The sequence below is a fragment of the Pollachius pollachius genome (assembly GCF_949987615.1).
Source record: "Pollachius pollachius genome assembly, chromosome: 12".
Lineage (NCBI taxonomy): Eukaryota > Metazoa > Chordata > Actinopteri > Gadiformes > Gadidae > Pollachius > Pollachius pollachius.
The window spans coordinates 9,451,791-9,468,592 of record NC_136945.1 but is presented as its reverse complement, the minus strand read 5'-3'; positions in this window follow the sequence as shown (position 1 = coordinate 9,468,592).

Here is a 16,802-nt window from a genome sequence, read left to right as displayed (position 1 = left end):
ACTGTTTGTATCTGTGTTTGTGTCGCTGTATTTGTGCAGGTGTGTATGTATTTTTGTGCATGATTGTCGGGTGCGTGTGTGTGTGTACGTGTGTGTGTATGGATTTGTCTCGTGCTTCTGTGTATCTGTCTTCTTGAATTTGTGTGTGTGTTTGTGTGTGTGTCCTTCTGTGTATTTATCTGTCTTTCTTCGTGCACTTGTCTGTGTGTGTGTGCATGTGTGCATTTTTATTTGCGTGTGTGTGTGTGTGTGTGTGTGTGCATATGTGTGTGTGCCTGTGTGTGTGTGCATAAGTGTGTGTGCCTGTGTGTGCGTGTGCGTGTGTGTGTGTGTGTGCCTGTGTGTGTGTGTGTGTGTGCCTGTGTGTGTGTGTGCGTGTGCGTGCGTGCGTGTGTGTGTGTGTGTGTGTGTGTGTGTGTGTGTGTGTGTGTGTGCGCGCATGTGTGTGTGTGCTTGTGTGTGTGTGTGGGTGCAGGATAAGTGTGTGTGTGAGATGGCGGAGTGCGAGGTGACCTTTCGGGGCGCAGCGGCAGAGGTGGCATCAGTCTGACGGCATGACAGACCTCAGCCTGCCTGTAATGGATGAGCTCTCTCAAGGTGAAAGCCTCTCTGTCGCCACGCCTCGCCTCTCTACCTTCATCTCCCCCCCCCCCCCCCCCCCCCACACACACACACACACACACGACCAACACTTCTTTTTCACACCCCCAGCCCCATCTACGGCGGGATGCCTCCTACACCTCAGCTGAAGACTACAGAGTGTGATTTTTGCACTCCAGGTTTCTCATTGTCTTTTTTTTCTCCTGACGCCCCCCCGTAAACATTTCCACGATTTGAATGCAAACACCACAGAAAGCCGCTGTGAAGGACTGTTGACATGTGTCGCGATCGATCCGTTTTTGCGATTGATCGCGCACATCGTTCCGAAGCGCACGCGGTGTGAAAGCGCGTGTTTTGGTACGGGGTTGTAGGCAAGAATAAACTAATTGATCGGTGAGGTGATGAAAACAAGGACATAACGCGCCGGACTCCTCGCGGCTTGACTGCATCTTGAAAGCCAGCGCCAATTAAATCCTACAGAGCCCATTCCTGTCTATTGGATTCCTGTAGTATCTGCCATCGTGCTGACGGTGCCCTTTGGAAGCGTTGGGTGGGGATATATGATGGAGAAAAGATACAGTGCGTTTTAATCTTTGGCAGAGTGGTTGGGCGACTGAGCGTGGGCTTGGGATAGGTCTGGGGGGTGGGGGGAGGGTGGGGGGTGTCGGTGGGCCAAATGCTTCCCTTATTGATCCGGTTCAGAGGAAGGGGGGGCTGCGTGACAGGTCACATACAGCAGCACACTTGCATAATGTCTCTGGGTGTGAGTGTGGCCTCCCACTCTAACAGCCTCAGACTTCACATTAGCTGGGATTCTGTTTTTATCCGTATTTTGTTGCTTGTATTATTTTTTAAGATGGAAAATGGATAGCGGTTTGGTTGTTTTGGGCCAAACATTCTCTGTGACAATCAGGAAGGACATTTGGTAATTGAAAGGATATGTGTTTTTGTCTCAATGCTGCACATCAATCAACTATCAATGACCTTTGCTTTTTGGAAGTGCTTAATTCCAAATCACCATAACTCAAAATATATAGTTTAAGTTTACAGGTATAGATACTTTTACTGGGTGTAATTGGACACGTATTGTTATTTAATCTGGCCTGAGCTACCATCAACTGATATGTATTTGGAGGTCTGATAATTAGGCCTGCTCTCTGAATAGCCCCGCTCTACATTATCAAAGCACTACACACCCTATTGATCATCACTTGCTTGCAGCTCGTTAATAAATGGCAGCATTAAAAACAACTTACTTTATTATGAGCAACGTGTTCACAGAGGGCACGCTTGACGACAATCCAAAGTAACATGACAAATAAGCTGTACATTGTCTGTACACTCTGGCGGAATGCATTTAATTGTCAGGTCATTACGTGTTTTATTATCTGATTAGCAGCGTGCTGTTCGGTTAGCTTTCCTCTCTCTCTCTCTCTCTCTCTCTCTCTCTCTCTCTCTCTCTATCCCTCTCTCTCTCTCTCTCGCTCAACAGAGGGAGTCAGGGGGAGCTGGGTAGGCTGTGGAGAGATTGCATTTGCGACAAACACTATTCGCCACTCATCCATCACGCTTGCCAAACTTTGACGTTCATTGTGAAGTTTGCCGATGGATGCAACCTTATTCTGCTCAACTGTTCATTTTCAGACCGCTTAACTCTCCCCGCCCCGCCCTCTCTCTCTCTCTCTCTCTCTCTCTCTCTCTCTCTCTCTCTCTCTCTCTCTCTCTCTCTATCGTTCTCCCTCTCTCTCTGTCGCTGTCGCTCTCTCTGTACATTCCTCACTTGTGTGCAATGTTTTCACACGTGCACGATGTAAATATGACCGTTCCCTCCCTGTGTGGGCCTGCTGTGGGGGCAGAGAGATGCTGAGCACTTGTGTGTGGGCTATAACAAGAGTCTGTGCGTTCAATTAAAATCAGCAATTTGCTTTCCTCTACACTTTTTTCTTCTTTCCCCCCCTTCAGTTTTTTTGCATTGGATGTTGCAGAGGGGGCCCAGCAGTGGGAGAGATTGATGAGGCAACGTCTCACACACTGGAAGCCACTACATCTATATCTGAGGCTAATTGTGATGGAACACCCATTAGGTGGCCCATATATATGAAGATGTCAACTTTAATATTGGAAGCCACTTTTGGGTGTGTTCATTAATTCATGTATTTTTTTTTCTTTTTTCATTGATTCATCTTTCTTTGTGTGAGCCTGTGTGTGTGTGTGTGTGTGTTTGTGTGTGCGTCAGAGACGTTTGCATAGAAGCATATTTGTTTGGTTCAGCAGTGGCAAGTCAAACATCGGGCTCATGGGAACAGTACACATAAGATAAGTTGATTTCCAGGCAATAAGGAGGCAGTAGAGGGGTGTGGGGGTGGGGGGTAATGTGTGTGTTTAAGGGGGTTGGAGAATGCTATAGAGAGTGCTGGAGGGGCCTGAAGGGTTGTCTGTCGGTCAATCAACCGGCCGGGTGGATCTCGCCTTCATCTGAGTGGTGATTGGACAACATTATTCATGGCCCGCTCTGCAAATGCAGCCGACTGAATCAATAAATGCATGCATTTATTGATTGATTGAAAAAAATGTACAAAAATAGTACTGGGGCCCAGTGCTTGTGTATCTTTCATCTCAAGGAATTTACAGAGTGGCTAAACCGATGAGTTTCAGATGCTTGTTCAGATGCTCGGCTATTGTTCATATCTATATATATATATTTCTGAGTGCAGCTCCCCCCCCTCCCCCAACGCTCCTCCGTTATCCCATCCCTGTGCAAAATTACAATAATCACAATTGAAGTGATTATTCCATACCGTTCATCCCCACCGCCCTCCTGCCGCCAGTGGCACTTAACACTCTCTCTCTTCCCGGCTCACACCCCCAGCCACCGCTTCCGTCCAACCTCCTCACCTGTGACCTCCTCCCCTGTGATGTCCTGCCCCCGCCCCACCTACACCCCCCTACACCCACACACCCCTCCTCCCCCCTCACACGCTGGCCCTCCCCCCTCGTCTCCGGCTCTAATTGACGGAGACAGGCTTAGTTAAGATGTCACCTATATACACATCCACCGCTTCTGGGACCGTGGCAACAGGGCCACCATTCCCCCCCCCCCCTCCTTTTCATCGAACACAAAGACCTCCCTCCAACCAGAGGAGGCTAAATTGGTGTTGAAGGAAGGTCAGCGGTGTCTGGGGACCCGGGGAAGGACGGTTGACCCCTGCTGTCACCCCTGCGCCTCTCTCTCTCTCTCTCTCTCTCTCTCTCTCTCTCTCTCTCCCTCTCTCTCTCTCTCTCTCTCTCTCTCTCTCTCTCTCTCTGGTGCACCTCCCTCCCTCCCTCCCTCCCTCCCTCCCTACTGCTCAGCTCGGCTCCATGTCCACACTAACAGCGTGAGCCCTCTGTGATCGCCAGCTCCCACTGCTCAATTAACACATGGAGTAGGAAGCTCTGGATGTAACGCATGAGGTGGAGGAGGAGGAGGAGGAGGAAGAGGAGGAGGAGGAGGAAGAGGAGGAGGAGCAGGGGTTGAGACGTGGACACACTTCTGCCACACAGGAGCGGTGTGAATGTGTGATGGTGCTTCATTAACTGAATGTCTGCATGAGCACATGGGCAACTACACACACGCACGCACACACACACACACACACACACACACACACACACACACACACACACACACACACACACACACACACACTCACGAATGCATGGGATCTTTCTCTCACAAACTTCTACGTGCCTGCGCACACACAAGGACCATCTCTTTCTCACACACACACACACACACACACACACACACACACACACTGGATTCTTTGGACGGGTGTGTGTGTGTACTACTGTAAGGTAATTGCTTTCTTATTCATACGCTGGCTGTCATGATCAATGGATGTGTGCAAGGGATTAGACAAGACAAGCCCCCAGAGACATTGACCACAGACACGCATTCCAGCGCCATGTAAAGATTTCTGGCCACACAATGAGTCAACCCAATAGGACTGTTTGTGTAAAGGTTACCAAAGGGTGGAGAATGGTCTCCTAAAGGATTTTCATCTCCAGCGGGAACAAATTGACCTTTTCCACAAGTCTTCCTGAGGACGGGGGGAGGGCAGAGGAGCGCTTACCCTAGCGCCACTCATGCCACATTTTCCGTCAGGTTAGAAATCACATTTACAGAACAAAAAACGGTGGTAAACCATTCCAGGGAGAACGCCGGGCGCCAACTGTGTGCACCGTAATCCCTAGGCCGCGAAACAGGGCCAATGATGTAATGGCCGACACAATGCCATGCAGTTTCTATACCTGCCAAATTTCTGTTATATTTTAATCTTTTAAGGATAAACACGCGGTCGTGCTCTGTGTGTTAACATCCTCCCCCATTTTGTGTCGGCAGGGGATGATATTCGCAGCCCACAGACCATTATAGGATTCAGGTAATGCATTTAAAGAAATGTATGGCGGAATTTAAGGCAATCAATGCGCCCCACTTGTTAGTGCTGAATGTGGCGAAATCAATAGATTGTAATAGAATTGGCTGGGCTGGGTGCAATAAATGTGGGTGGAAGGTGGGAAATGTCAGAGGCAGTGTATGTGTAGGTATGTCATTGTGTGCATTCATATGCGTGCGTGTGCATATATTTCTGCATACTGATGTGTGTGCTGTAGATGGAACAGAGTTAAAAACCCACTGGAATTCAAAACTGTGGCAGTTTACCCGTCCGTTCTGTAGTATTAAACGTACAACAAAGCATAACATGTATGAAATGGCAGGCAATGGTAACGGTTTGAAACGTAAAAATAAATCATGGCCGTTCCGCTGAAAGGGCTGGGAAGCCGTTTATTTCCATTCCATGATGATCTACATGTTGCCTTGGGAGCATAAATGTTAATCACCTATATCTCTTTCATCTATTTTTAGAATTATCAAAACAAAGGCATCTCTGTTTCAGAAGTAGTTTCTGTTTTACTCATCTTTAAAATCACAAAATATTATTTTATTACCCATGATGACATTGATAATAATTGTTCTGTCTGCGCCTTCCCACTTCTTTATTTCACTTCCAATGACATGCTATGTCATATATTATAAATAGCAAATATATTGGCAGCGAAAAATATTACCACATTATGTGTGTTGATGATAGCTCAATGGAAAAGGCCAGGAGATCAGCTGCACAAGTATTTTTGCAATTTATTCTGTCAAGAAAAGAGAAAGAGAATTATTACAAAGAAAGAGAAAATGCTTGTCGATCTTTGAAGTAGGAAGATGGAGCAAAAAAGGAAAAGACTATGTGGGTCTTGAGAAATATGAGAACAGTAACATTTAAACTCCCATCTACGGACAGAAAATACCCTAGAAAAGGCCAAAAAAGAACAGGAAAATCAGAGCAATGTGCTACATTCAAATGGTGCTCTTTGGTGCGCCATGACTCAACTGATTCAAACCCTTTCTTGGATACTGGAAAAAACACAATGTGATCGAAAAGTGTTGAAACCCTTTCCTTGGGGGAGTGACAGCAGTGTTTCTGTACGACTACAGTAACCGGTCCCCAGAGTGTGTTCTTTAACGCACGGGGACATGACTTCCAGTGACGTCAGGGCATCCAAGAGGCTGCTTGGTCAAGCCATCACAAGGCGCACCTCAGAGGCCTCATAGTGTCTCCATAGTCGGGACACTATGGAACTTTTGGTTTGTATATATACTTTTTTTCTTCCTCCCCTACACACACATATTATACAGTACTCCATACATCATCCCCATCAACACCATTTGCGTTTGTTTGAGAATAAATAAAATGTTGCTGTTTGTTATCTGTGATGGCAATTGCCAGTCTCTAATCCAGACCTCTCCATCGCCATTATTCACGGATCAATCCGACCCCTCCTATGTCCTGTGTCGTAGGCCAGTCGGCACATTCCCACCCACGCTGAAGAGATTGCACCATTACCTTACCACCGGCAAACTGACTGAACTTGGGGGCCGTGAGTGAAGCGTTACTAACAAAATCCCCCTGCGCCACCTTCTATCCCAACCATAGATAGCATCCTAGTGGCACAGACCCCACCGTTTGACGGAGCTGCCAATCTGGCCGAGACGGTCTGAGCTGCCTCCTTCCTCCTCGTTTACGGTTCTGCCATGGAGAGAGAGTATGGAACTGCCACAGAAGTGCACCACGTACACCAGGTTTGGACCATTAACTTTACTTTGTTTTCCAAATAGCGGACAAGGCATAGAATTGAAATGGATTCACGGAAGCGTGGGTGTGTGGATCGATATCAGGACGGCCTTCGCTATTTCATTCACCTCATCTCAAAAGAGACACGTCTAACAACGCGTTTCCAAGGGCAAACACCCCCCCCAGCGTGCCTCATCTGTTGTGCCAGAGTATACAAAAAAAAGAAAGCAACGCAAAGAAGAAAAGCGGGACCCAGCATGCCCTGGACAGTCTTAGTGCCGGACCGACCAGCGTGGAGCGTATCTCTCCTGATCCCTCCCGCTGTCACCCAGGATGAATTGTACTTCATTTCCAATATGGTGCTTAAGAGCCATCTAATCATGCCTTTAATTAGAATCTGTTGGTCATTAAGTGGGAGATAATTCAGAGGAAAATACCTCTGCACTCTATCGCTCTCTCTCGCTCTCTCGCTCTCTCTCTCTCTCTCTCTCTCTCTCTCTCTCTCTCTAGCTCTCTATATCTCTCTCTCTCTCTCTCTCTCTCTCTCTCTAGCTCTCTATATCTCTCTCTCTAGCTCTCTATCTCTCTCTCTCTCCTCCCTCTTTCAATCCATCTCTTGCCTGTACTCTCTCCGGGGGAGAAGTGATAGACCAACGGTGGTCTCCTCACACAACAGAATAATCCCTCTCTCTCTCTCCCCCCCAGTCTCTCTCTCTCTCCCCCCCACTCTCTCTCTCTCTCCCCCCCAGTCTCTCTCTCTCTCTCTCTCTCCCTTCCCGTCTCTCTCCCTCTCTCCCCACCGTGGATGTGCGCCCTGGCCACAATACCTACACAGCCTGATTATGCAGGTGCAAAATAATAAACGATGTGGTCTCCTGCACATGGTCTCTTACAATAGATAAAGATAACAGGGATGGCTGATGATGGGGGAGTGTGTGTGTGTGTGTGTGTGTGGGGGGGGGGGGGGGGGGGGGGGGGGGGGGGTGTGAGTGCCTGCGTGTGTGTGTGCAAATAGTTTGAATTTAGGGCTGGGCAGGTTTGAACAAGATATTCTGTCATTTGGACGGCATATAATTTTCTCTAAGGAGTGGAATTAATAGATGGTTTGTGAATTGGTCAATTTATAATGCAAAAATATCTTAGAAGATGGTTGGATAAATGGTCTATATATAGCCCTTTGTGTGTTTGTGCCCTTCATGTGTGTATCTGGTGCAGCAGATTTCCGGTGGCTGTGGTCCTCATACATCTATTTCTATCCATCGTTATGAAGTAATAACAACTTGCAAGAATTTCATTTCATCAAATCTAAGCCATCGGGTGCATCGTCTCTCTATGTCTAAGCCTGACCTTAACCTTGCATATTTGATAGAAAATATGCAGGAATACTGGCCGCTCCACACTATGTATATCTTACAATACAAATATACTTATACATTTATTACACAGCTTTGATGAATACTCAATTGTGGTCAATTACGGCCTTCAACGGCCCGTTGTTTCTGTATTGCATACGGCTACTGTGAATAACAGACCGTTGCTATGGGAGCTATTTCCAACCGTCGAATCGAACAGACTTTGAACTTCATGGTGATTCAAGACCCCGACGCTCAGCCGAGGGGCCCTGCAACACAGTGCAGAGGGTTATTTTGCAGTAATGATCGGCTGGCTGAACATTATCCCTTACTCATATATATATGTATATATATATGTGTGTGAGTGTGGGGCTTGTTTAATAATGGCCTGAGTGTTTCATTACAGTAATCTGGGCGGGCATCGTGGCGGTGGCAGGATGACTTAGAACCCAGGGCCCCGCCTCATTAACCACGTTGGACCGTCCGGCAATGCCCCCTGCCACAGACTGGGGTTGCCAAGGCGATCCGGAGGAGGCCTTCCGGACGCCGATTCCACTCAACGGACCCCGAACAATGAGCAAGATAGATCTGTTTACCCAAGCACACTCTAACACACACACTGAGACGCAAACATAACACAGACACAAACACACACATTGAGAAACAAACACACACTGAGACACATACACACACAAATGCAAGAACACACACACTGAGACACATATACCAACAAATACACGCACACTGAGACACATACACACACAAATACACACACACTGAGACACAAACATACACACACACAAAAACACACACACTGAGACACATACAGACACAAATACACACACACTAAGACACACAGATTCACACACACATAAACACACACTGAGATACATAGACACACAAATACACACACACTGAGACATATATATACACACACACATACAGACACACTGAGACACACAAAGAAATATAAACACAATGAGACACATACACACACACATACACAAACCCACACACACACACACACACACAAACACAAACACACACACTGAGATACATGCACACACGCTGAGACACAAAGACACAAATACACACACACTGAGACACATACACATGCTGAGACACAGACACAAATACACACACACGGAGACACATACACACACAGACACACACACACACACACACATATACACACTGAGACACATACAGAGAAATATACACATACTGAAAAACATACACATACACACACACACACACACACACAATCCCCATGACACCACTTGTGTCGTGCGGCGGTATCGTGGGGAAGATCATGCCTCTGCTCATTTAGGTCTTCCCTGGTCAACCCTGATGTGTGGCTACAAGGCACCGCCTCCGGCCCGCTTTCTGATAGACCACTTTACCGTCGCCATTCTGACGGATCTGCAAAAATGGAACGCTTCAATTTTGCCTACAATTTTTTCGTCAATGCTTTTTTAACGAAAAGTTTAGAAGGTCAGAAACAACTGATTTATAACATACATCCTATACCTAACACGAATACAGAGACAGACACACATACACACACACACACACAAACACACACACACAGACACACACACACACACACACACACACACACACACACACACACACACACTTCTGAATCACTGAAGCGATCGTCAAGAATCCTCCTTTCCATCTCTTACAATCTATTTAGATAAACACGCTAAGCCAGAAAACACATTTCCTTTTTTTCTTAAGCTCTGGAAAAAAGGATTAAAAAAGGAGGAAGGAGAGGGAAGTGAACAGAGACCTGATCTTCTGGAGTCAAAGTCTGGTTCCAGGCTCACGCCAGCTGCTGCCATGGATGACCTCGTAGTCATGTGTGATAGTTTGATCTATTTCCAGATATCTGCAACTCACTAAAACTTGCTCTCTCCCACTCTCTCTCCATAGACGATACGGTCTGTTTGAACTCGGGAGCACCCCTCTCCTAAGGTGCCAAACCAGTTTGAGGATGTTTCCCATGTGACACTTGATCCCGACCTATAAAACCCCTTTCAGGCATCTGATCCAAAGTGGAAAAAACTGAAAGCATGTAGCATGTGTGTGTGTGTGGGTGGTCTAATATATATTTCATTTTCATCATCATCATCATCATTTTTTTGTGTCCACCGCAGACAACAACTACAGTGGGAGACATCTTAGAGCCGGGGCTTACTGTGCCTGCCTTCCCGTTTGTGTGTGTGTGTGTGTGTGTATGTGTGTGTGTGTGTGTGTGTGTGTGTGTGTGTGTGTGTGTGTGTGCGTCCGTGTGTGTGTTTATTTGTGCGTACGTGTGCTCAAAATCACGCATGCTGGATTTCCAGGCAGTGTGCCCAAGGCTGAATGACATGCTGTCACTTCAATGGCCCCTTCAACCTCCTGTCTTCATCAACAAATCTCTCCTCAAGCCACCGAACCACTTCATTAGCTTAACTGTCTCATCGCCTGTAGCCACAACACACCTACGCACCTCCTGCTGGGCTGAGGGGGAAATTAAACACAAGGCTTAATATTCATTGTGTAAAACGTACTTTGAACAATGACTACATTTCAGATCGATTTTGGTTTCTCTCTGTGTGATGTCCAGCGTTCTGTCGCTCATACGACTGCGGTACAGACGGTATGGTTACTCTGCTCGACTACTCTATTTGATTCGACGGTGGCATCAAGAAAGCCAAAACGCTCCGCTCACTATTGATTGGATGAGGAGCTAAAATTCCGGAGGAGTCGATTACAACGCGCAGCAGTGTAGGGAATGAAGCGCTTCTTCCCTTAACGCCTCGGTTACCGTCGGCGACGGCAGTGAAGACGCAGGCAGGCGGGGGGTCTTTGAACTCCGGCGCACAGGTAATACGTCCTTCCCCTGCTCCCCCAGCTGCGTAACCTCCATCTCTCCTCCGCGTGGCCGACGGTAATGGGATCCACGCTGTGCGACCGCCCCGGGCACCCCCCACCCCCACCCTGAGCTGGCTGATTGGGATCCGACTCTCAGGTTTACCCTTAAAGCTGACTGACCACAAGTTATGGAGCGAGAAAACTTCAATAACACCCCCGCCCACACACACACACAAACACACACCCTCCCCTCCCCGCTGGGCTAATGCAATTAGGGAGCCAACAAGCTATATCATTTACACACACACACACACACACACACACACACACACACACTGTTTCTGAGAGAAAATTAGTTGTTTTTTGAGCCTGTGTGTGTGTGTGTGTGTGTGTGTGTGTGTGTGTGTGTGTGTGTGTGTGTGTGTGTGTGTGTGAGCCACTGTCTGCACAGATGTGGGGGAGGATACGGGTGATCGTGAGGTGGGGTAGGTGGGGGGATGTAACACATCGCTGCAGTATGTTATCAAGTCATCAGTGTGGAAGGAGAGAGCGAGAGAGAGAGAGAGAGAGAGAGAGAGGGGGGGAGAAGGAGTAGAAGAAAGAGAGAAGAGAGAGAGAGAGGGGGGAGAGAGAAGGAGTAGAAGAGAGAGAGAAGAGAGAGAGAGAGGGGGGAGAGAGAAGGAGTAGAAGAGAGAGGGAAGTGAGAGAGGGAAGTGAGAGAAAGTGAGAGAAATAATGGTGTGTTGGTTGGTGTGGTGGTGGGTCTGTGTGTGTGTGTGTGTGTGTGTGTGCGTGCGTGCGTGCGTGTGCGTGCGTGTGCTATTGCTCACAGAGGATAAGTGTTGTCTACAGTATCAGTGTCTCTATCAGATTAACCCTTCATAGCTATTGAGTGTTTGAGATGTGTTTTTTCTCATCCACCCAGCGGCGGGGGGATGAGAGTCAGAGGAGGCGTGGACGTCACGCAATGCCGCGGCATGCGCTGGCTCAGCCTCTGTCCGGCGGTTTTGTTGTCATGTCGACACTCATATGAGGGGAATACAGTCTAGGATACGATGCTGGCAAGTTGAAGGTGTTTTTCTCGGTCATGGAATAGTGGAATAGTTTGGAAAGGAGAAGATAAAAATGAGAACATTTTGATTCACAGCGTTCATAACGTTGCGTCAGATCATGGGTGTTTTACAAAACGGGTTAGCTTTAACGGGCCCAGGAAAGTAATATAATGATTTGATTAGAAAGTGTTAAATGTTAATATTGGGAGAACTCTAAATGTCATGCGTGACTGTATGAAGTATTGCCACCTATGGTGTCTAGTCAGGGGCTCCAAGGGAGCTTTAGAAGACACTATAGTGGAACATACTTAAAGGGCCCGTATGAACACAGGTTCTGCTCTTTGGCAGTTACAGGTAGTTACTGGGAGTAATCACAGTTAGGGTGATTGAGAGCCAGAACTGGCTCAACTACAGCGGTCAAAATTTTTATCAAGCATGAATAAAGAATTTGTTAAAAGTAAAAAATATGTCTTAGTGAGTGAATTGGTCTGTATGCTATGCTACAACTATGTGGAGAAGATTTTAGTTTTATAACAGAAAACGGGAATGGATTGTTAATTTTCTCAACCATAGTGATGTTATAAATATATATGACCTTAAAGTCTCATGTATGCCACAGTCTGTCACACAGTCTCTGCCTGTCTGGCCTTGGGAAAATGGTGCATTGTTGAAACCTATGTGAGACAGCCCTCATTCATTAGACTGGGTAGCCCCGCCCATTCTGCCAGCGAATTGAGTTTGCTCTGCAGAAGGGTCTGGAGAAGAGCAATTCATTTCTTTTTGCTTCAGATACGTTTTTGCGGGGGCCAATCACAAAGCTGGCTTTTCCCCCTGGCGCGCTATTGGCTGGTTTAACACAATGACAACAGGAAAGCGACGGCAAGCAGCCAATTGTGTACAGAGTCATTTGAACTAGGCCCGTCGATCACGCCTCTTGTGCTGAAGAAAATGACAGCAGCTTCTGGCAAAAGCCAAGCTACTCATTCATGTGGTCTAGACTACAACTAATAAGGATCGGACAATTTAAGTCTCCAGTTTCACATAACATTCAAGTTCATAACAAAAAACAAGGGAACAACGCACGTACACATCTCCTTGGCATCATCCTCACTTTGAGCCAGAATTAATTTGCAGGTTCTCCACAACTTTCTGTCATCCGTGGTTCCTTGGTACACACAGAATTTGGGAAGCCATTTTGTTCCTAGAGTGTATAGTGCATATTGTCGGCTCTTTTACTTGGGATCCACCTCCGACCTGATCTCAATCAACACTCAAAGTAAGTAATGAGGTGATTAATTGCTGGATTGATCCAGAAATCAATAGAAGGGCCCCACCATCCAAAGGCCCTCAGACACTTATTGGGATTCTACCACCAAGTGTAATTACCTGGAATGCTAGAAGCTTCATTAGACGCCCATGCCCTCTTTATCAGTGTGAAGAAAAGTGCAATACATTATGATGTTACCGTGATCAGATCATCTGTCACTAGATGGTTGTTGTTTTAAACATAAGAAGTACCAATCCTATCGCATTCCATTATTTGCCAACAGAGAGCGCAACACATAACAGTTAAAACAATAACTATGAAGACAAAATCGCAAAAATCATTGAAATGCCGTCATCATAATAACCATTGACGAGGGAATCCACACACCATATATCAAAACCGCACGCAAATACACTTGAGGGAACAACTGAAGTTACAGGAGGAACAGAGAACACCAACAACAGCACAGATAGAAAAATAAAATCGGTCTTTCTTTTGAGAGAGTAGTGATCGAAAACACACGCGAGAAGATGAAAGAAAGGCAGGAGGCGGTAGGGGGACCAAATGGGAAGAGGAGGGGAACATGAGTGGTTTTAAGAGGCTTGGAGCTTTGAAAAGGTGACCCTGAGACGGCTGCAGGGCTGTTCAGTTAGGCAGGCAGTGAGCGGGGCAGTGACAGCCGGCCCAACGCCCCCACCGGACCCACCCCCCGGAGAGGGAGCCGACGGAGCAGATGGAAGCCACCAGAATGTAGATGAAACAATCGCAGACTGGTTATCAGGTAGAGCGGCTGCACTGGTGGCCTGCCTTTAAAACCCTCATTAAGGGCTGGTCTGCAGCGCCCCTGCTTCAAGGCCCGGGCTGGGAATACAGTCAACATTTGACTCCACGAGTAACGCAGGCCACAGCTCAACACTGAACACATGAGAGGCTCCTTCATTTGTGAGTGAGTGTGATTCCATGTATAATGTGGCTGTACAGTCTGTGTTCAGTCATGATGATGGACACATGGTTGGCGGGGTGAAGTATAACTGTATTCCTCACTGTGGTTCTCCTCTATGAGGTCTATGAGGTCCGAAGACGATCAACTGAGTGTTGATGTGATGATTCTTCTGCTGGGGTTGGTGGGATTTTGAATCGTCAGACTCACAATTTTCACTGATACGATCCTGTCGGATTGGACGCGTTCCAGACTGACAGCGCTCTTGGTTGTGTGTGTGTGAGTGTGTATTGCGTTTATTTGTTTATGTTTATGTGTATGTATAAGAGTGTATGAGTGAGTAAGGGGTTGAGCGTGTGTGTGTGTGTGTAGTATGGGTATATCTGTCTACTTTTAGACGGCAAAAGCAAACCTCAACATTCTGAAGCAGCATTCTGTGTGTTTGCGTGTGCGTGTTTTTCAATTATGTTTGTCGAAGATGAGTGCTCTTTTAAGTAGCCAATGTGTGTAAGGTTCATGTTTATAAGCAGATTTTAACCATGTGGTGTGAAAACAATATGTTATTTTCAATATTAACACAAGGAAGGTTAGAGGCCCACAGAACATTTTCTACTCATTATCACTTGCTCTAATTGTTTCCTTAATATACCTTAAGATACGTACATATCGTTCATTGTATCGGTATTTTTATTGTAATGTATGTTGTGTAACACAACATTTAGTCCCCAATTAGACTTTGTGGGCCTTCATCAGTATTGAGTGCTAGGTAGATAGACAATTCATCTATTTAAATTGTTGTGGAAATAGACTACACGACGTCATCGTGGTCACAACAGAAGCTACTGCAATTGTATCATCACATTACCTCACGCTACTTAAACATTATGGTAACAATTATCAGACAATGTACAACCAGTTTTGTGTATATCCCTATCAGAGCTAAGTATATGTGCCACCGCATCAGAATGCTTTAGGTAGATTACACGGCTGTTAGCTACAAGATGTTCCTAGGGTATTAGTGCAAGAATCAGCATATAGTCTGGAAAAACACATCTGGTGCATCCCCTTTGCATCTACCTCAACACTGTTGTGATCCACTGGATTATATATATATCATAATTATTATATATTGTTAGCGACTGAACAGTTAGCAACTGAACAGCCAGCTAGGATTGGAGAGAATACAACACTTTACTTTGTTGCCGTGGCAGCCCCCAAACGTATGAACATATACCAACACACAAGTAGAATAAATATGTAAAGGTTGTAAAAGGGGCACAACAGTAGCAGCAGGCAATGTATCGTTGGTTATGAACTAAATCAAATTGCCGGAATGTTTGCAGCGAAGAGGATCATTAGCTAATGCGTTATATACCTTTTCATAGTGGCCTGATGCCTGGGCTGCATGTATGTGTGTGTGTGTATTTGTGTATGTGTGTTGGGGGGGGGTTCTACTGTGCTACAGTGACTTCCCAGCCTGCAAGAACATTCCACTTTATTATCACCGTCCCTGTGCCGCCGCCTCATGACAGAGCCATTTCTCACCCCAGACAGTCTTCTGACTAATTCATTTTTCCCAGACAGAACTTATCTTCCATTTGCCAATTCCCCCCCCCACCCCCAGATACGCACACACACACACACACACACACACACACACACACACACACACACACACACACACACACACACACACACACACACACACACACACACGTTCCCGCTCCAGTATAAAAGGTTTTTGTTGCAGAAGAATGACTAACATCTTTCTTCGCTGGCGGTAATTTCACCTGATGATCTGCTCTGTATGTAAACTCTGTGAATTTGGCAGCGTGCGTGCGTGGCGTGCTGACTGACACATCCATTTTCTGCTCATGGAGACATAATGTGATTTTCCCTAATCTGGAAGTGTTGCTGCTGCCACTACCTCACTTGCGCGGCCAGGAATATCGAGGCAGCTGGTGGGAGAACCACAGACAACCCCGCCGGCCTCCCAGGACTTTGGATGAGAGCAGAGAGCGGTGACGGAGATATGCTGGCGGAGTGTCTCTCTCATGCTCGAGGCTAATGCGGTTGTGGAGCATGTCCGTCTTCTGCCCTGAAAGGCCTTCCCCCCCCCCCCCCCCCCCCCCCCCCCCCCCCTCACTCCTCCCCTCCGTCAAGATGCACGGGTCCCATGGCTGCCCTGCAACCTTAGAACTTGAACGTTGTATTTTATAGTGAGTGTTTTGATAAGATACACACGCACCCACAAACACGCGCACACACACACACACACACGCACACATCACATACACATACACATATGCTCCCGAGAGGGTCTCGCCTTGATTCTTTATTTGCTGTCAGTTTGTGTCACAGGGGCATTCAATATGCACAAACTCCTCTCTGCCTTTACTTAACCTTCTACAACAAGCCACACCAACCCCTGTCTATGTACCTCTGTGGGGGCATGCATGCTGAAATGTTAACACGCTGTTAACATACACTTCAAATGGTTATGTCAAACGGATACGTCTTTCAGTCACATGTCTCAGTGACTGAAAGATGATTTATTTTGTT